Raw genomic sequence first — 21,844 nt, forward strand, 5'->3', positions numbered from 1 at the left:
TTACCCGTTATGATTGTCACCATTTATTTTTTTTTAAATACCATTTTGGAGAGACAAGACATTTTTAAAGTACAGAGGCTCTCGCAGCTTGTGGTTGATGTGGAGAGTTGTTGGACAATTTCTTCGACCAGTCTTTTCTTTACTTGCTATCAGTGGTGGTTGAGGCTTATCTTAACCAGCCGAATTTCAGGGCGGCCAGTTTTATAGAGTTTCATCCCAGGGTTCAGAGGTAGTTCGCGTGTAGCAGCGTGTATAGCGACCAATTGTGTCATATGTGTAAATAGTAGGTGGGAATGACCAGGGGGTCGCGGAAGGTAAAGGAAAGAAGGGGCGAGTGTACAGAACGTGGCAAAATGCATTCTTTATACCACAACCAAAGACAGAGTAGAAAACGTGAAACTAAGGTCTGCCAAAGACAATGCAGAGTGTAGAGAACCATTCCAGAGCATATGAAGTGACGAGAACATGAGGTGCGTGTGAGCTGCTGCGGGATAAGAATGGGTGGAATCCCCGGGTAGGGCAGGGATTAGTGCCGCTGCTCCACTACCCGAGTTTAACTGACTGGATGCATTTGGGGTCCTTAGGTAGGGCGGGGATCAGTGCCGTTACTCACTACCTGGGTGACCTGGGTGGGCGGTAAGGGTTTGTAGTCGTGTGGAAACTTGTCATAAAGACTGGCAGAACAGTGAACTGTTTCCCAGCAAACTTGTGCCTTCAACTGACATTGGATTTCATACCCTCGAATCAGAAGAGTAATTGTGTGTCGGGCGACATGAATTAAAACCATATAGTAGAAAAAAGGAGGAAAAAGGCAGGCAGGCTCCATCAGAACTTTGGACATCTTAATATTTAGGCGGTGTCTCTTTCTCATCATCTGGACACCTCAGGGTTCTGTACCAATGTGGTAGTCACCACTGTTGTATTATACTGTTTCTACTGCACTGCATACGAGGGTATTACGGTAAGGCCCCTGTACTACAGGTATGGGGGTAGATCCCTGCCTGCTGGCTCCGCCCAGTAGGCGGAGTATAAATGTGTGTGCTCTCCAAACTGCAGCCATTTCGGCAGCAGCTGTAGGAGGCCACACATCTCTGTGTAATCAAGCCTCGATTACTCGCTACTCTCATCTCATCGTAATTGATAGTGCACCAACCAAACAGTGTTGTAAAAGCATTACCGAAACGAGAGTCAGTATCTGAATCATCACCATCTCCCGGTTGCCAGACTTGTCTGCCGTTTCTGTGCCATGGCCGCGTAGGCCGTCGGATAATCCGAATCGTTGTGCCTTACTAGTCTGCAAGAGTTGTCGCGGTGCCAAAGAGGGGCTTGTTTGTCGTGAGGCGTAGGAGCGGTCGGAGTGGAGGGCAAGTTACTGTGGTCGGGCGGTGGCTGTGGCGGTGGCTGGGGGAGGGCATATAGGGGGTCAAAGATATCTAAGTCGTGGTTCCAGGGGCTGGGGTGACTGAGGGCCGTGAGATCGTGCCAGTTTTCAGGGATAGTAATCAAATCCGGGAGGCTCTCACTGTCGTCGGTGTCAAGTTCAAGGTGAAAGCCTGTACCTGTGGGCGGAGACAAGTTTGGGTCTGTGGGCGTGGACGAGGGATAAATGCCGGCATGGCTGGGGGAGGGTTGGCGTAGGGATTGGGCTAGGTTGTCGATGGACGAGGTGTAATCATCTCCTATTGCCAGAGAGATGTGGTGGGAGTGGCTACATTGTGATCCATAGGTTTTGAGTTGGTTGATGTGGAACCAACCAGTTTTACTGTTGGGGTACGTTATCTTGTACACGGAGGGGCTCACTTTGTCCGAAATGGAGTAGGGTCCTGCAAATTTAAGGGAGAGGAAAGAACTGGGGTTGTAAAGTGAAACCATTACTTGCTGACCGACTGTGTACTCTACGGGGTGGACGGTTTTGTCAAAACGGGCTTTACTCTGCTTCCTTCTAGCGCCTAATCAGACAGCTGCAGCGAGTTGTGCCGCTTTAATGTTATCTGTAACCTGTGGAACTGCTTTTTCGTGGGTGAGGGCAGTTACTGTAGGGCTTGCCAAATCGAGGCTTGATAAATGTTCAATAACTTTCATGGGCCATCCGGTCATGAGAGTGTGGGGGGGGTGAAACCTGTGGAACTGGAAACGGTGTTCCGAATAAACATGAGAGCAAATGGGAGGACTGTGTCCCACGTGGTATTGTTCTGTTGCACCATCTTCCTAATGGTCGCTTTTAGAGTTCGATTCATTCTCTCGCCAATGCCACTGGATTGGGGGTGATATGCTATATGGAATTTCTGCCTGCTCCCAAAAATTGTTAAAACATTTTGCATGACTCTGCCGGTGAACTGGGAACCTTGGTCTGACTCAATGCTGCGGGGGCGACCCCAGCGTGTGAATATCTGTTGGGTCAAAATCTTAGCGGTGGCCTTTGCTGTGTTTGTCCGTGAGGGAAATGCTTCTACCCATTTAGTAAAGGTGTCGATTACAACCAGCACGTACTTGAAATCATTTCTGCAAGGGGGAAGGGGGCCAATGTAATCGAGTTGCAAATTTGTCCAAGGGACAATCACAGGTCGGGTGTGACGTAATTGTCCTTTCTTTGAGTAATGTTCAGGATTGTTCTGAGCACTGATAAGGCAATTCTCAACATAATGGGTCACATCGCTTTTTCAATCGAATTCAATGGAATTCTTGTGGGAGGCATGTCCTCGTGTACTGCTGCCCTTGAAACGTAAATGCGAATTTATACTGGCAGGCCCTGTCTAACGGGATAGACCAAAAGCCATTGCTGATGTCAGCACTATGAAATAGTTTGCCTGTACTTCCTGTTTGAGCATGGTCGCGGGACTCGTGGCAACAGTGGGGGCTGCTAAAGGGGTCACCTTATTAAGTTCTCGGTAGTCGATCATAAGTCGCCATGAGCCATTTGGCTTTTTTACCGGCCAAACTGGAGCATTATTTGTGGAAGCTACGGGTCGAATAACTCCTTGGCTAACAAACTGTTAATAATCTTCGAAATATCACCCTCGGCTTGCTGTGGGAAACCGTATTGCTTTTGCGGCTTTGGATGGGGACTTGAAATCTTTACTGTACCTGGGATCTTCCCACAATCGTGTTTGTGTTGTGCGAATGAAGCTTTGTGTTTTATGAGGACCTCTTTAATCGTCTGGTCTGCACTAATTGTTTGCGGATTAAACCAATAGTCCCCTGCTGAACAAATCCTGTTTTAATAATCTCCTACTGAGCGTAGCGGGAGCACTAGCTGTTTTAGCCATTCGCCAGACACATTTGTTTACTTGGGCAAACGAAAGGTTATGGGAGCTCATAAAATCAATGCCTAAAATGTGCTCTGCGGTTTGGGGTAAGTCAATTAAAACAACAGGGTGTCTGGTGCTAATTTTCCCTATCTGAATAGGTATGGGAGCTGTGACATATGTGGCCTGTGAATCCACTCAGCGTGATGGGGTCTGTGGTGGGCCACGTGTCCTGTTGAAACATGGTGGAGGAGTTTAAACTGGTGCGGGATCCTCCTGTGTACCAAAGGATATCGACTGTATGTCCCCGGATTGTGCCTGTAACTACTGGTCTGCCTGATTTGTCCCAGCGTGTGTCACAGACCCAAGTTGGGGAGTCCGAACACCGTCAATCTGTGGAGTTAAACGCTAAGTCGTCTGAACGGGTGCCAACATTATGCATGGGCCTAACATTGTTCCTAGGTGAGGGGTTTGGTTGTTGGTATCGTTCCTGGTTCGGGGGATTTTGTGGGCAATCGCGGGCGTCATGTCCCATGTGGCCACAATTGGAACAACCTCGTGGTGCCTGTGCTCTGGGGTGCTGTCCCTCGTGTCTACCCTCGTGTATCCATGCTGGGTCCTGGCTAATCCTAACTGGGTGCATGTTTGCTTCTACCTCATCCTGATCTGCCTGTCGGTGTAGGGTTTGTTCCCATGCTCCAGAAAGTCGTTTCAATACCCAAACATCATTATGTGTGTGGTCTGCGGGGTCGTAGTTTACACAAACCTTTTGACCTGCGTCTGTGGCATGCAAGACTAAGGTGCGGGACCATTTAGTGGTGTCCTCCTCATTTAGGTGTGCGCGGTTCAATTGTCCGTAGACCACCATAAAATGAATCCATAGACGACCAGCAAATGCGGTCGGATGCTCTCCCTTCTTTTGTCTCCAGAGATTTAAACCCTCGACTGGATCTCCTTTGTTATACCCAATGGCATCTAATATGGCTGTTTTCATTTCCTGTAGGGTTCCTCCTGCTACATTTTGGGGTTCTGGCAAAGCTGATCTTATGGACTGGCTATGGCTCATAACTATTAGCTTTACTTCCTCTCTCACGTCTAGGCCGCACATAACCTTTTGTTGGCGCACCTCCTCAAAGAAGCTGTGCAGGTCTGCGGTGGGCTGGAATGGACTAATTTCGTGCAAGCCTCTCTTATTTGGGTTATGGAGAGTGGGGCGGTGTAAACTATATCAGGCTCATCCTGATCCGATGACCTGCGTTGTGTGGTAACCGGATTCATAGGTGTTGAATTGTGAGTGGGGATTTGTGCTGCCTGTGCAGTCGGTGCTGCGGGTGCTTTTCTTTTTGGGGTGGGGGGCTCGATTTTGATTTCCCGTGTCCTCTACATATCTTTGGGCGCTTTCGTTTAACTCTTGTCAATCGGGAGCATCTTCCTCATCTAAATCCTGCCCGAAAGTGTACCTGAAGCCATTCTGTACTGAGAGTAGTGACTAACTTTTCTATCTTCTGTCGGCATTTAGCATGGTCAACGGTACTCTGCCTCTGTTCCTTAGTGGAGTTGTGGATCGCTCTCAAAGCTGCTTTTAAATCTGTGCATTTGCTAGTTAGCTGGGCGACGTGTTGTTCTGTTTCCTCTCTTACCAGGACTGCGCGCTGTGCATCTTGGTAGGCTTTATCGTACTGGGTCTGGAAGCTACTGAGGTGATCTAGACAAGATTGATGTGCACGTTTTACATCGGCCATTTCCTTATCCTCAGCTGCTAACTGTTCCCGGAGTTGCTCAATTATCTTCTCGCTTTCGTTACTGTTTCCCTCGTTCTTTTCTTCCTTCTCAATTAACTGCCTATTAACTGTCGAGGAGGTCTTTACGACCTCCTCTGTGCCTCGCAACTGTGCCAAACAGGACACTATTGCCATCGGCTTTCTGACTTTCCCTACATTTTTCTTGTGGACCTCGCTTAGTTTCTCCCACCAAGTCTGTCCTATCTTTCCTGGAGCTGACTCATCATTAGCGCAGTAATTCGACCAAAGGGGCCATCCTTTCCCCTTTAAGTATTTCCTTAACTCTTCCTCCCATATGGGGCATTGCTCTGCTCTGTTGGTCGCTGCGACCTCAGGTTCCTGTGGATTCATCAATCTTTCCATTGCTTTAGTGGCCATTACTTCTCTTGTCTCTTTCTCTACTTTTAATTTGGGACAGGGGAATAAGGCAGCGATTTGAACAGCGAGTATGGCTTAAGCTATTTTCCGGCTCACTATCCCCCGATAGTTGTACACAATTCTAACGAGTTTACCTTACTCTTCCTGTTAGGTACGCATGTGGGTTAGGTCCCGCCGGCAAATACCTGTCGTAACATACGCCGACGTACCCACCAAAAACGGGCGGCCACTCAGCCCATCGCGGGCCGGAGAATCACCGGGTGGGCGCTGCAAGTGGCCGCCGACCGGCGTGCCGCGATTCCTGCTCCTGTGAAATCTCCGGCGATGGAGAATTCAGCAGCCGGCGGGGGTGGGATTCACGCCGCCCCCCGGCGATTCTCCGACCCGGCGGGGGTCGGAGAATCCCGTCCAACGTCTACGACGAGTTAAACTACACCTATCAGCTACAATAACCTATACTTAACTTCAGGGCGACCGGTAGGATTACGCAAGCTCAGGCCAGATGGTGGGGGATGAATGTAATGCGACATGAATCCAAGGTCCTGGTTGAGGCACTACTCATGTGTGCGGAACTTGGCTATACGTTTCTGTTCGGCGACTCTACGTTGTTGCGCGTCCTGAAGGCCCCCTTGGAGAACGCTTACCCTGAGATCAGAGGCTGAATGCCCTTGATTGCTGAAGTGTTCCCCAACTGGAAGGAACATTCCGGCCTGGCGATTGTCGCGCGATGTCAGTTCATCCGTTGTCGCAGCGTCTGCATGGTCTCGCCAATGTACCATGCTTCGGGTCATCCTTTCCTGCAGCGTATGAGATAGACCACATTGGCCGAGTTGCACGAGTATGTACCGCGTACCTGGTGGGTGATGTTCTCACGTGTAATGGTGGTACCCATGTCGATGATCTGGCACGTCTTGCAGAGATTGCCATGTGTGATGTTGTGGTCGCTGTTCTGAAGGCTGGGTAGTTTGCTGCAAACAATGGTTTGTTTGAGGTTGTGTGGTTGTTTGAAGGCAAGTAGTGGGGGTGTGGGGATGACCTTGGCAAGATATTCGTCTTCATCGATGAAGTGTTGAAGGCTGCGAAGAAGATGTTGTGGTTTCTCCGTTCCTGGGCAATACTGGATAACGAAGGGTACTCTGTCGGTTGTGTCCTGTGTTTGTCTTCTGAGGAGGTCAGTGCTGTTTTTTGCTGCGGCGCGTTGGAACTGTTGATCGGTGATTCGAGCGCCATATGGCGTTCGTACGTGGGCATTTTTCAGTGTCTGCAGATGTCTGTTACGCTCCTCCTCATCTGAGGAGATCCTGTGTATACAGAGGGCTTGTCCGTAGGGGATGGCTTCGTTAATGTGTTTCGGGTGGAAGCTGGCGAAGTGGAGCATTGTGAGGTTATCTGTGGGCTTGCGGTAAAGCAAAGTGCTGAGGTGACCGTCCTTGATGGAGGTGAGCGTGTCCAAGAATGCAACCGATTTTGGAGAGTAGTCCATGGTGACTCTGATGGTGGGATGGAACTTATTGATGTCATCGTGTAGTCGTTTCTGTGATTCTTCGCCGTGGGTTCAAAGGAAAAAGATGTCATCGATGTATCTGTATAATGTCGTTTGAAGGTCCTGTGAGGGGTGGAGATCTTATTCAAACTTGTGCATGAAGATGTTGGCATATTGAGGTGCGAATTTGGTCCCCATGGCTGTTCCGTGTGTTCCAGTCGGGAAACACTTCAGCAGTCAAGGGCATTCAGTCTCTGATCTCCGGGTAAGCGTTCTCCAAGGCGGCCTTCAGGACGCGCGACAACGCAGAGTCGCCGAACAGAAACTTATAGCCAAGTTCCGCACACATGAGTACGTCCTCAACCGGTACCTTGGATTCATGTTGCATTACATTCACCCCCCATCATCTGGCCTGGGCTTGCGTAATCCTACCAACTGTCCTGGTTTGAGACAATTCACACCTCTTTAACCTGGGATTACCCCTCTCTCTGGATCTGTAAAGACTTAATTATCTGCAAATGCTCGCATTCAAAGCATTGTCTTGCATCTTCGACTTTGTCTATAGATATGTTTCTGGAACATACCTCTTCATTCACCTGAGGAAGGAGCAGTGCTCCGAAAGCTAGTGATTTGAAACAAACCTGTCGGGACTTTAACCTGGTGTTGTAAGACTTCTTACTATTATTTTTCACACAGTTGACCACAATGCGCTCCTCCAACACAACACCTCCATCTGCAGGGGCACCAGCTGTACTGGTCTGCCAGGTTCCATTCTTACCTACCCAGGCATAACCAGAAAATCACCAGCAATGTTTTCTCTTCCCACTTCCAAGGATCTATCATTGATTTCCTATTTTTCATCTGAAAACACAATGTCACTTGGATGTTGATATTCCTGAACACTACCTGAGCCACCCACTGTTTCAAAATTGTAAGGCTGGTATTCAGTGCTGGGTCAGCAGGAGATTTGAGAAGATCAAATCCATTAACTTCAGTTCCCACCAGAAACTCTGTTCCCTCGCCACTGACCCCATCCTAATTCCTGGCAATTGTCTAAGGCTGAACCAGACTGAAACATTGATGTTCTATTTGAACCTGAGCTGAGCTGCCAACGCACCTGATGAGCTGCTCCATCACTGAGATTGTCTATTTCCATCTCTATAACGTCATTCAACTCAACCCTGCCTCAGCTCACCTACCGCTGAAACCCTTATCAATGCCTTTGCTACGTCTTTTATTCCAATGCATTCCTTGCTGGTTTTCCATCATTCAGCCTTCATAAATTTAAGCGCACCCAAATCTATCCTAATACACACCAAGTTAATACTTTGCATCAGTATTCACCAAAGAGAAGGAATTGGTGGATGTTGAGTCTGGAGAAGGATGTGCAGATCCACAGGTCAATGAAAGGGGCAACAGAGGTGGAGAAGGAAGTCAAGAAGGCATACGGCATGCTTGCCTTCATTGGCCAGGGCATTGAGTATAAAAATTGGCAAGCCCTGTTGCAGCTGTATAGAACTATAGTTAGGCCACACTTGAAGCATAGTGTTCAATTCTGGTCGCCACACTCCCAGAAGGATGTGGAGGCATTAGAGAGGGTGCAGAAGAGGTTAACCAGGCTGTTGCCTGGGATGGAGGGCATTAGCTATGAGGAGAGGTTGAATAAACTTGGTTTGTTCTCACTGGAACGACGGAGGTTGAGGGGCGACCTGATAGAGGTCTACAAAATTATGAGTGGCATAGACAGAGTGGATAGTCAGAGGCTTTTTCCTAGTGTAGAGGGGTCAATTACTAGGGGGCATAGGTTAAAGGTGCGAGGGGCAAGGTTTAGAGGAGATGTACGAGGCAAGTATTTTACACAGAGGGTAGTGGGTGCCTGGAACTCGCTGCCAGAGGAAGTGGTGGAAGCAGGGACGATCGTGACGTTTAAGGGACATCATGGCAAATACATGAATAGGATGGGAATAGGGGGATACGGACCCCGGAAGTGCAGAAGATTTTAGTTTAGATGGGCAGCATGGTCGGCACAGGCTTGGAGGGCCGAAGGGCCTGTTTCTGTGCTGTACTTTTCTTTGTTCTTTGTTCTTTGTTAAGTCCCGTTCAATTATAAAATCTATGCTCACTGGACTACGTTGCTTCATTAAGCAATATTTTGATTTTCAAAAATGGATCATAGTTTTCAAACTCCTCCATGGTCTCACCCCTCCCTCGCTCTGTAATATCCTCCAGCCCCACATCCCTCCGAGATCTGCACTTGTATAATTCTAGCCCTTGCATACCCCAATATTGGTTGCTCCACTATTGTTGGTCATATCTTCTGCTGCCAGGCTCTGGAATTCCTTCCCTAAACCTTTCCACATCCCTGCTTCCCTTCCTTCCTTAAGGTGTGTTTTAAAAGCTCCCTCTTTGACCAAGAAATTAGTCATCTACACTAATATCATAAAAACAGAAACTACTGGATAATCGCAGCAGGTCTGACAGCATCTGTGGAGAGAAAAGGAAGCTAACGTTTCGAGTCTGGGTGATCCAGAGTCAAAGGTTTGTGGGAACGACTGTAGCTGGACAATGGGCGACCTTTAACACAGAAATGGTCCAGACACAGTCAAGGGAAAAGGAAAAGCAAACAAATCCAGGGCTCCCTGGATGAAAAGGAGATAGAAATTAAGACAAGGAAGAAAAAGTATGCTTGTGACAGATGTCAGGTAGAAAGTATGGTTCTGAACCAAGAGGAGCAGAGTAGGTTCAGAGCGGAGGTGAAAAAGCTCATTACAGAAGAGAAGAGATTATGAGAAAAGAGAAGCAGTCAACACAAAGGGCAATTCCAAAACCATCTATAAGCATTTGAATAGAAAATGGGTGGTAAAAGGATTAGGGCCGATTAGGGACCTAAAAGGGGATTTACACATGGAGGCTGAGGTATTAAATGAATACTTTGCATTTATCTTTACAAAGGAGGTAGATGCTACCCAGACCATGGTGACAGTCGAGGAAATTCTGTCCTTAGAATGGTTCAAAATTGATAAGGAGGAAGTAGTGAATAGATTGTTGATACTAAAAACGGGCAGCACGGTAGCATTGTGGATAGCACAATTGCTTCACAGCTCCAGGGTCCCAGGTTCGATTCCGGCTTGGGTCACTATCTCTGCGGAGTCTGCACATCCTCCCCGTGTGTGCGTGGGTTTTCTCCGGGTGCTCTTGTTTCTACCCACAGCCCAAAGATGTGCAGGTTAGGTGAATTGGCCATGATAAATTGCCCTTAGTGTTGGGTGGGGTTACTGGGTTATGGGATTATGGGGATAGGGTGAAGGTGTTGACCTTGAGTAGGGGGCTCTTTCCAAGAGCCGGTGCATACTCGATGGGCCGAATGGCCTCCTTCTGCACTGTAAATTCTATGAAAAGTTGACACGGCACTGGGACTAGATGAGATGCATCCAAGGATATTGAAGGAGATGAGAATGGAAATTGCAGGGCTGCTGACCATAATCTTCCACTCTTCTGTGGACTCAGCGGAGGCACCAGAGGACTGGAGAATTGCAACCGTTATGCTCTTGCTCAAAAAAAGGGTATAAGGATAGCCCCAGCAATTATAGGCCAATCAGTTTAACATCTGCAGTGGGCAAGCTTCTAGAAGCAATTATTTAGGATAGAATTAGTAGTCAGGTGGAAAAATGTGGGTTGATTAGGAAGAGCCAGCATGGATTCCTAAAGGGGAAAGATGTATGACTAATTTGCTGGAGTCTTTTGAGAAGATAACTGAAAGGGTCGATTAGGGTAATGCTGTTGATGTGGTGCATTTGGACTTTCAGAAAACATTCAATAGTGTGCTGCACAGCAGACTTGTGAGAAAAGTTAGAGGACAGTAGCAATAAGGAGCCAAAAGCAGGGGCTGTTTAGCACAGGGCTAAATCACTGGCTTTGAAAGCAGACCAAGGCAGACCAGCAGCACGGTTCAATTCCTGTAACAGCCTCCCCGAACAGGCGCCGGAATGTGGCGACTAGGGGCTTTTCACAGTAACTTCATTGAAGCCTACTTGTGACAATAAGTGATTTTCATTTCATTTCATTCATTCATTTCATTTCAAATTGGTTGAATAATTGAAAGCAAATGGTCAATGAATATTCTTCAGGCTGGAGGAAGAATTGTAATTTCTTGATCTATATTAATTATCTGGATCTTGGTGTGTAGGGGACAATTCCAAAGCTTGCGGATGATACAAAACTTGGAAGTATTGTAAACTGTGGAAACATAGAACTTCAAAACGTCATATAGAAGTTGGCGGAGTGGGCAAATAGGTGACAGATGAAGTTAGGAATAACACAGAGAGACAATAAAAAATAAGGGGTAAAATTCTGAAAGGGGTGCAGGAGCAGAGGGATCTGGTGCATAGATCATTAAAGGTGGCAAGCTAGATGGAGAGAGAAGTTAATAAAGCATATTGTATTCTTGCCGTTATTAATAGGGACATAGAGTACAAGAGCAAGAAGGTTATGCTGAATATATCCAAGACAGTAGTTAGACCTCAGCTGGAGTATTGTGTACGGTTTTGGGCACTATTCTATAGGAAGGATGTGAATACAATAGACAGAGTGCAGAAGAGGTTTACAAGAATAGTTCCAGGGATGAAAAACTTCAGTCATGTGGATAGATTGGAGAGGTTGGGACTGTTCTCCTTGGAGAGAAAAAGGCTGAAAGGAGATTTGATAGAGATGTTGAAAAACATGAGGGGACTGGACAGAGTTAATAGGAAGAAACTGGGCGGGGTTCTCTAATAGTGGGGCTATGTCCCCACGCCGGCGTGAAAACCGGCGTCAACGACTCCGGCATCAACGGCCCCCGAAAGTGAGGAATTCTCCCCTTCCTAGGGGGCTAGGTTGGCGCCGGAGTGGTCCCCGCAGCTCCAGCCGGTGGTGACTGGCCCGCGCGAGTTCGCGCATGCGCAGAACGGCCACCATATTCCTGCGCATGAGCGGGTGTTCCCTTCTCCACGCCGGCCCCCGGGCAATATGGCAGAGCCCTACCCCTGCCCGACCCCCCCCCCCCCGCAAAGGAGGGCCCCCGCACACTCGCCTTCCAGGTCCCGCCGGTGGGACTCGACCAAACTCGTCGGCCATTCGACCCATTGGGGCCTGGAGAATCGCTGGGGGGTGGGGGGGGGGGGGCTGCTGCCAACGGCCCCTGACCGGCGTGGCAGCGCTCCCGCGGGCGCCCGAAAATCAGCGCCGGAGAATGCGGAAGCCGCCGGAGAATGCGGAAGCCACCGTCGAATCGCGCACGCCCAGGGTTTCTCCAACCCAGCGCCGGCCACTGTTCCTACTTCTAAAAGGATCGAGAATGAGAGGGCACAGATTTAAGATGATTTTCGAAAGAAGCAAATGTGATGAGAGAAAAAACGTTTTCGCACAAAGAGTTTTTTGGCTCTGGAATGCACTGACTGTAAGTGTGATGGAGGTAGGTTCAGTTGAGGCAAGTGGGGTATTTGATGATTACCTGAATAGAAACAATGTGCAGGAGTGTGGTGAAAAATTAGTCATAATACCCATTTGGAGAGCCAGTCGCAGACGTGGTGGGCCAAATGGCCTCCTTATGTACCATAACAATTCTGTGCTTTTATGATTTTGTAATGTTGGACAGGTAAAAACCACCCCTAACATCTGTGTAACTTCAAAACTGACCCCCTCTTCCTATGATTCACTCTGTCCCTGCAACCCCCTCTTCTACTGCCCAACTACACCCCGTTCCTCCGGAACTGCCCCCCTGATTCCCCAAATATAACCCCTCCGACCCCTCCCACCACCCAAGTCCTCCCTGGCCCCCTGACCTCTCACACCAACTAGTCCCCCCGATCATTCCCCCCGACCACCCAACTACAGCCCTGACCCTCTGACTATCCCCAGACCACCCAATTACCTTCAAGACCAGACTGACTGCCCTCACCACCTGACTAACCACCAACCCCGTCAACCCGACCCGACCCACCTGCCACCTCACCTACCTGCCGCCCTACCCACATATCTGCTTACCTCACCCATTTACCACCTTGCAACCCTACCCGTTCACTCATTCATTCACTCACACATTCACCCGTTCAACAACACTTACCTGTTTACCCATTCACAAAATTTCACACTGGACATTTAAACTTCCCATCTGGCAGCTCATGCCATAAAAATGGGGCACATCCTATCTCTACACCACTGTGACGGTGTCCCGATGGAGGCTGTGCTCTGCGTTCCTGGCGAAATGTAGAGCTGTGTCGAGGTGGGGCAAAGTTCAAGTGGAACAGGAATCTATCGCTGATTGCTGCTCCGTGGAGCATCCAGGTCATTAAGTTAGTGACCTCTGGTTCATGACACTTTGACCAATGGGAATAGTTTCTCCTTATCCACTCTGTCCAGGCCCCTTATGAGTTTGAATACCTCAATCAAATTTCCTCCCAATCAAGGAAAAAAAGTCACAGCTTCTCCCATCTATTTGTGCAACAGAAGTTTCTCTTCCCTGCATCCCTGGAATCATTCTCGTAAATCTTACCTGCACTCTCTCTAAAGCCTTCACATCCTAGAATTGGACACCACACTCCAGTTGAGGCTGAACAAGTGTTTGATGCAAGTCCATCACAACTTCCTTGCTTTTTTACTCACTGGATCTATTTATAAATCCCACAATCCTGTACGTTTTAACTGTGATCTCAACCTACATGCCAACTTCAATGGTTTATGCATGCATACCCCTGTTGTGTTATGTAGCATGTTGTGTTATGTACTCTGGGATAACACAGGCTGCAACTGGATGCAGCTTTAACCAAAAGATACCCCAGACCTGGGAAGTTAGTTCAATCTGATTTATTGAACCAGTAGCACAGTTCTCTATGAGTTCGACTCTCTGCTAACCTAAGTGTGGTTACTCTGTCTGACTGAACCAGACTAGCTCTTAGCCACGTGCTGGAGGTATGATATTGTACATACACCCTGACTCACTCTGTAGATGTTCATCAGTGGAAAGAGGCGGAGTGTGAGTGTCTCGTGCCTTTTATAGTGAGATACCACCCCTGAGTGTCCTGCCTGCTCATTGATCATGTCCTGTTCTCTGTGTTCATTAGCTGCCTGTCTGTGCTTGTCTGTATATCATTATCTGCATCTCTGCATATCATGACAACCCCCAGGTCCTGATACCCCTGTACCCCCTTTAGGATTGTATCCTTTCTTTTATACTGCCTTGCCTTTCTCTTGCGACCAAAATGAATGACTTCACACGTCTGTGCATTATACAAACACACATACGAATTAGGAGCAGATGTAGGCCGTTTGGCTCCTCGAGCCTGCCCTGCCATTAAAACAATTTCATGGCAGAGATCTGATAATTACCTCAACCCCACATTCGCACCATTAAATTTAATCTGCCTCTTGCCCACCCAAGTGTCTTACCAAATTAAATCTTAATTCTTCAACAGTGTCAAAACCCAACAAAGACAGGTCAAATCAAAGCCATAAATTCAATTATTCCCTAAACCATGAGTCAGTTATCCATCTCACTGCTCTCTGTGTTACATACTCTTGTGTCATCCAGTATTTAGGCGACCAGCAAAGTTTACATCAGAATGTTGGACAGGTAACTGATGACATCATAATGCTGGTAAGGAAGGAAAACATTAGCAGATCAGTGGATGTTGTGTCCTCAAAAGAGTGTGAATTTTTTTTTTTAAAAAACATATATTTTTGTTATTTTCAAGTTTCTACCTGAGGTACATTGTAAGTTGCAGTGCAGTATTAGTCTGAGTACCATACCAGTCCCAACTATTGTTAGTAAATCATCGACGATGTGATACAGATGATTGGTGAAGAAGCTAGTTTATCGAATGAATACTGTTTGGCATGTCCTGAAAGACGATGGTTGTAAAACCAAAGCCTGAGATCCTTGGGGAGAAAGCTATCTAGTAATCACTTGGCCATTGACATGCACGGCATTTGCTGCAGAATATAACCTTATGGCAAGTGTTACTGATTCCTAGGACATGCTTCCCTGGACACATTGGAATTGAATGATTTTCTTTTGTCGTGCTTGGCTTCGTGTAGTCTACCGGCCCATTTGAAGTTTGAGGTCTTGACTCTGAGCCTTGCCGTTTGAACTTGTATTTGTCATCCAAAGCACCTCTGTAGGAATGTCTCAATTTGTATTCCTGAATTGTATCTGTTTGCGTTTTCTTCAGTTTGTCTTCCTCAATTAGCTGTTTCACAGTGCCAGACATATATGCTATATATGCAGGCCAGGCGTGAGGGTAGGGAATTAAGCTGATTGGTACCCCGATGTTCCCTGGACATGATCGCAATTCTAAATGGAAAAAAAATAGTTTTAATGGGATATAGGTAAGTTGAAGACTAATTATGGCTTTGAGCCATACATAGCCATTAAGACTTCAGCCACATTCAGGCTTGGGCTAATATATGGCAAGGAATACCCACATTAAACAACTGACAGGAAATGGCTAGCTCTCAGAAGAGAAAGTCTAACCCTACTTCCCCTGACCATTAATGTTACTACCAATGTCGAATCCCTCACCATCAACGTCCTGAGGGTTACCATTGACCAAATATAGCCAGCGATATAAACACAGTGGCTGCCAAGAACAGGTCAGAGGTTGGGAATTCTGTAAAGAGTAACTCACCTCCTGATGCACCAAACTCTGTCTCACCATCTACAAGGCACAATTCAGGAATACGATGCAATACTTTCCAGTTGCCTGCAGGGGTGTGCCTGTAATAACACTAAAGATCAACACCCTCTAGGTCAATGTAGCCTGCCTGATTGACACCTGATCCAGTACCTCGATCATTCACTCCCACCACTACCAGTGCAACATGACAGCAGTGTGCACCAAGTCACATGGCAGCAACTCGCAAAGGCATCTTCGAGGGCACCTCCCAAACCTGAGACCTTCACCACCTGAAAGGGTAGGTGCAGCAGATGCTTAGGGACTACATCTGCTCCCAGTCACACAGCATCCTGACTTCTTGCTGTTCTTTTATTATGACTTGGCCAAATCCCATGATCTCCCTCCCTAACAGCACTGAGGGAGTTCTGGCACCATGCAGTCTATAGTGGTTTAAGAATGTTGCTTATTTCCACCTTCTCACGGGAAGTTGGGATGAGCAACAAATGCTGGCCTAGCCAGCAATGCTCACATCACATGAATGAATAAACTAACAAACTTAAAAGAACACATGGCACAATAGGTTTTGTGTGCCTAATAGAACAGTTGTGAATGATCTGGAATCAGGAGAAAAGACTGTAGTTTGTTTCCACAATCTAATGGTTTTCACATTCTACATGCATCCATAGTCTGCTGCTGCCTTATAAAGGCTGAACTTAACTTAACCCCCAAAAATGGATGATTTGGGGCCGGGAAAGAAATTAAATCTCAAACCTGACCCCTTCAGTGCTTGAAGGTGCTCTCCGATGGGGTGTCTCCGCTGCTGTCCCTGACTCCAGCATCTGCCCTTGTTCACCATGTGACAATCCAACTTTTGATGTGACAGACCCACCGAAGTAGCTAGATCTGAGCTACGAATGAGTAACCTCCTCTGACGAATCTTTGTCCTTGTTCAGTATCAAAACTCTTCGAGGTTGCTTGCAGGACCCGTGGAAGATGACAGATTTAGATTAGAGCTGACAGCACACAAGAATTCGAAGTCAACATTGTGTAGAGCACCATGTTTCATTGCCTGCTGTCAGCAAGTAACTGAGAGATCTCTACCTCTTCACAAATGGCCATGCGGGATCAGGGTCACGATGACTGGAGGGCCATGTCCCCTTCTCAATCTCTGTCTGATGTTATGGGCTATCTTCTGAAAAGAGAGAAAGTAAAGAGTTATAAGTGTGAGAAATTGGAACATGTTGAGAAGAAAGGAAACATTTGTGGAGGGTATGTGAGGGATGTTTAGATGGGGTTATGAGGTGATGCCTCCAAAGAGAAGAATAACTGGACCTGAAAGTTGTGTTGGTTTGAAGAGTGCATGAGAAGGTTGGGGAAGTCAGAGTGAGGGGGATTGTACTTAAATGTGGCATGCCACTCATCGATGCTGCCCTGAGGAGGCCATTGAACTTTCATTGACACTGTTTCCAGGATTGAGATACTCCTTCTCTTCACCTCCTGTGCTACCACCAGCTACACTTACTTGGTCTTCGAAGCTTCATCCTTTTGTCCATTGGGAATAAAATGCCCATGCAGCATGATACCCTGAGATATGTGACAGAATGGGGGTGGGGGTGGGGGCAGCCTTCCCTCATTGAGACTCCATCACTCTAGTTTCTGGCTCTCTGTTGACAATTCTAAAATGGCTCCGATCGGACCTCACATGTTCCCTTCAAACAGTGCAGCTTTAACAATCATCAAGCCTTCCTGCTTTATTTGGTTGGGAAGGCACGAAACAAGAAGCTAATGTTGTGACCTAGATGAAGAGACACCACAAAAATTCGCTCCTTGGGCGGAATCATCTCAGAAATCGGCAAAGTCCGGTTCCAGGCGGGGAATGCAGTGATTAGCTCGTCGACAGTAATGGCAGCCTTGTCTGCCCTGTAATGCGGCACTAGGCAAAAGAAATTTGCAGGCATGGGCTCCAGGCTGTATTGCTGGCGGGTGGCCTCTGATTCACCCACCCCCACCATCACCTCATTGCTTCAATGAGCTGGACGCCATACTTAAAAGCCACACTTGCACACAGCTAGTATACTTTGGAGTTTGCTGGGATGTGATTGCTGCCAGACCAAGGAAACATTCAGCACCAAAATGTACTGATGCCCCCCTCGAATGCCTGCCACATGCAGTGGAGGCCTGCCGTGATGTTCTGTACGCACACTCTAGGTGAAGACCTGCAACGAGGGTGGTGGTTGCCACCATCTCTCCTGCTCCCCCCCCCCCCCCCCCCCCCCACCCCCACCTCATCCCATTATCTTCTGCCTTTGGCAACACTGTTCCTCAAGGATTCAGCACAGGATAATGTCATAGAATCAGGAGAGGTTAAACTTTCCCCACTGCATCACTATGATATGACTCTGGTCATTGAGAGCAGGTGAGTTGCCATCAGCCAGACAGGAGTCAGACATTGACAGAAGCTCTGTGAGGATCTATGCACTGTCCCCACTGCAAGTAATGATCATTCTCCTGGAATTCAGGGACTATGGAGATCTTCCGCGTCTCCATGGCAGGAGCCTTAACACAGAGGATATGTGTGCTGCCATCAGTCAGATATGAGAGCAATGCTCACAGATGCCATGTGAAGGTAACAAGGTCCACATCAGCAGGCGGAGGAGGACTTGCAGTTCACATAGTCAACAGTTTGATGCAACAGAGCTCTGAGTACCATGTGAGTGCAGTCAATGTGGAAATCAGAGACCTGTGCAAATTCCATTTCTCTTGCCCCCTCGCTTCCCTGATCCTGGTCAAAATGCACCAGGTTTTGTGCTCCAGCAAAGATTGTGGCCGTGACCTCCTGGACGCACATGTGTGCAAAACCTTGACAAATTCCGCAATGGTCACCTGTGAAGCCCTGGAAGGAGTCTCTGGTCTAAAAATTGAGCACTGCGGGCACTTACAGCAACACTGGCAGGGATACCCTCCAAGTTCTTGTGGCACAAAATCCTGCCACAATTATGGTATGTCGAACACTATTTGTGGACACTTGATCTCCTACTGGTTCACCCTCTGTTTGCATAGCAGGCCCTGCCACCCCTGCCTCTTGACGGTACTGCTCATGCCATTGGCCTCCTGCAATTGACATCTTTTTCCTCTTTTCTCTTGCCTATGAACGAGAAGAATGATAGTGAGATCGCCAGGCTCCATGATCCTGATAGTTTGCTCACTGCAATATCAAAGAGAGCGGCTTGACGGATAGCATTTGTCTCCTAAGGACCCTCTTTGTCCATTCATTGTCTGAAGCTGGCTCTCAAAGACTGCTAACTCATATTCTGTCCAAGCCCAGTCCTTATTTCACATTCTAGTTAGCAAGATCCCATACCACCCCTGCCCCACACCACATAAGTGAGTTGCGACAGAGCTGGCCACTCTACTGCATTCTGAGCTCTGACCGTATTCACAGGCATTGTCCAAACCTTCACTCCAAGGCCTTGGGTTCAGCTTGGTCCATGGGGGCCACTTGTCAATTGGCTCTTCAGCATAGAACCAAGGATTAGGAATGCTATCCTCTGTCATTGTGCCATGGCTACATTTCTAAGGGGATATCATTGATTGCCCAGTTGAGCAGTGGTACAGCCATGCCACAGCAGTCATTAATTTTGGATGTCCATGTTAAATGCTGAGCAGCAATTATTGGCATTCTCACACATAAGTGCTGTTTGAGTGGGCACAATTACATGACAAGCCTTACTCCAAGGATGTCAATTGAGCTCAAGTTGAATGGTCTCAGCTGCAATGAGGTACTGATCATTGACATGTTTTTCCATTAGCCTTGCCCTTGTCTACATCCCATCTTAATAAGCCCCGCCTCCCCACCCTGTGATTACGCGGAACCTTCATTCCGTGCAGACTCCTCGACATCACTGAAGCCCGTGCCTCAGTCTTCCCTTCCCTTCTCTCTCTCCAGACTTTCAATGGAACATTTACCTTCTGCTGTTCAGACTTTTCTGTGACCCTCCTCCTCCCCCCATTCCCACCCTGAAGAGGCTGCGGCAGCTTGCGTTCACTCACCTCCCAGCTTCCCTTGGAGTTCTGCCCGTTGGGTGTACATACCTTTTGAAATCAGTCGTACATCATACCGTTCTCACATCACGTTGTCCTGGATGCTTTACTTAATGTGGGCCTATGATCCTGACGAATGGGCCCAATAGCGATATGCTAATGTATTATAATGATGTTCCAGATGGTGAACAGCAGGAAAAGTGGCCCACCACTGACATGGTGGAGGGCACGATCGCGTCCTGCACGTACGTTGCCCAGACACGTGCCTGAGGCCTTCACGCAATATTTTACGCTCCTGCCGCCAAACCCGCCCGATGTGAATGGCATGGAAAATCCTGGCCCTTGACTTTACGGTCTCCCATCCTACTTCCACGTTCTCCCTGTGAGCAAATCTGAACATTAAAATTCCCCCAGGGCTCAGAAAAAGTGTTTAGGGCAGAACACAGGAAGCTTTAAACTTAATCTTATTTAACTGGCCTAGGCAGACAGTATATTAAGTGCCTGAATGGAAAAATATTTAAATTTCCAGCACTAACTTTATTCACTCTGATGAACACAAAATTCACAATGAAATATACTGACTATTTTCGTTTTTTCAACAACGTAATTGATAGTTTATCTTTATTGAAAATGGATATATTAATCTAAGTACTGAGGCATTATAAATCACAATTTGACAGGCTTGGTTCAAGGTTACCTGTGTCAGGCTATACTCAGTTCTTTTATTATTTTCTTGCATCTGACCTATTACCCTTCAACTACTTAATTATTCATTTCGAAAAGAATGATATTTGACATTTGAAAATAAGGAGCATTTTAAGCAGCTTTTGCAGCCATAATGGTTACAGAGAGCTGGATTTACTAGCCCTCTCGAGATGGGCTGAAAGGTAAGAGGCCTTATATAATGACGGCATGAGGTGTTGGGGAAGGAAGTCCGATGTCTTCCTGCTGCCATAGGATATTGCCAATGGCTGGAACCTCAGCACGTCCCTCCACCAAGCAGCCAAGTAAGCCAATTAAGTGCCTATGAATGCCCACTTCCCGCCCCGCCAGAATTTTGCCAACATCGGGAGGGGCTTTTTTGGGGAGGGGACCACCAGGTAGACCTTGGCGACCACCCAGATGGTTCCCAAGAGTGACCACCTTTAAGCTCACACCAGGGACCATGGAGGGGGCACCCCCTTGGTGGAAATGGCTGCCCCTTGGCTACACACCACTGCTGGTAGGTACACGCCCTGATCGCTGGGTCCTGCTTACCTTGCCTTCGAGGGTGCCTCAGAATGCAGGCCACCCTCTCCTTCCTGTCGCCTTGGTTGCAGCCAACTCTATTGGACAGTAGTCCCAGCGGAAACCTCTTAATTAACTGCCACCAGTAAAATGGCGCCAGGGCCCCGCTGCATCCCTCTGTGCAGGCCTGAGTTCCGCTTTCAAACCCAGCGGTAGGAATAGTTATCTTTCTATAAAATTCCAGTCAGAATCTATGTTTATTTGGAAACGAATATGCCTGTCAGCTCCTTACTTGATAGAGTTTGAATCTGTGCCAAATAAAAAATGTCCTAGGGAACAGGAAATCATCGATCTGATGCATTTCAAAGCAGCATTTTCCTGTTTCACAATATCACTTTTGCAAACTACTATTGAAGCCATTACCTCATCTCACCTGCCATTGTTTCTTGAGTGACAGGCTTTCCAAGTACTGAATGGTAGCTTTATTCTCTGGCAGACTTGCAATATTGTTGCAGCAAGTGTCCAAGTGCAAATATTCATGCTCAATTATTAGTCTTTTGATAAGCAGTGCTGATGACATCACATGACTTAGGACCACTAGGGATTATGACACATGTACCTTGAATATTGAACTTTGAACTATCAACGCAGTGGTAGCAAGGTGCAGGCAAATACTTAATTTCTTGACATTAAGAAGCCCACAGACAAATCAGCCGTCATAACAAATCTCTTCCTAATACTAATCGCTAATTATTTAAATTTAATCTACAATTTAATTATTGTGTTACTGTGGATTAATTTTTTTTTCTGTCTGCACATACAAGAGAACAGATAACTAATATAACAGACAATTGTTTTGCACATCTTTCTTTCACAGGTTTTTAACTTTTGGGGCAGCATCAATAAATATTTAAGTCTGAGACTCAAATCACAATTATTAATGTTTCCAACATTGCCTTTCTTGAAGGGAGGTCAATGGGAGTAGGAGGAACATATTCACTTCATTGATACTGTAGGATGCTGCCTCACCATTTCTGCACA

General features: G+C 47.2%; 1 long non-coding RNA gene across 1 annotated transcript; it reads right to left on the reverse strand.

Annotated features, from left to right (window-relative positions):
• Window positions 1-14,715: 14,715 nt before the first annotated feature.
• On the reverse strand, window positions 14,716-21,328 carry LOC140394842 (uncharacterized). Its single transcript, XR_011936034.1, has 2 exons — window positions 21,237-21,328; window positions 14,716-15,213 (listed from the first exon to the last, which is right to left on the reverse strand). It is a non-coding gene; the product is annotated as an uncharacterized lncRNA (long non-coding RNA).
• Between the last annotated feature and the right edge of the window lie 516 nt (window positions 21,329-21,844).

Source organism: Scyliorhinus torazame, chromosome 18 (genome assembly GCF_047496885.1).
Source record: "Scyliorhinus torazame isolate Kashiwa2021f chromosome 18, sScyTor2.1, whole genome shotgun sequence".
NCBI lineage: Eukaryota > Metazoa > Chordata > Chondrichthyes > Carcharhiniformes > Scyliorhinidae > Scyliorhinus > Scyliorhinus torazame.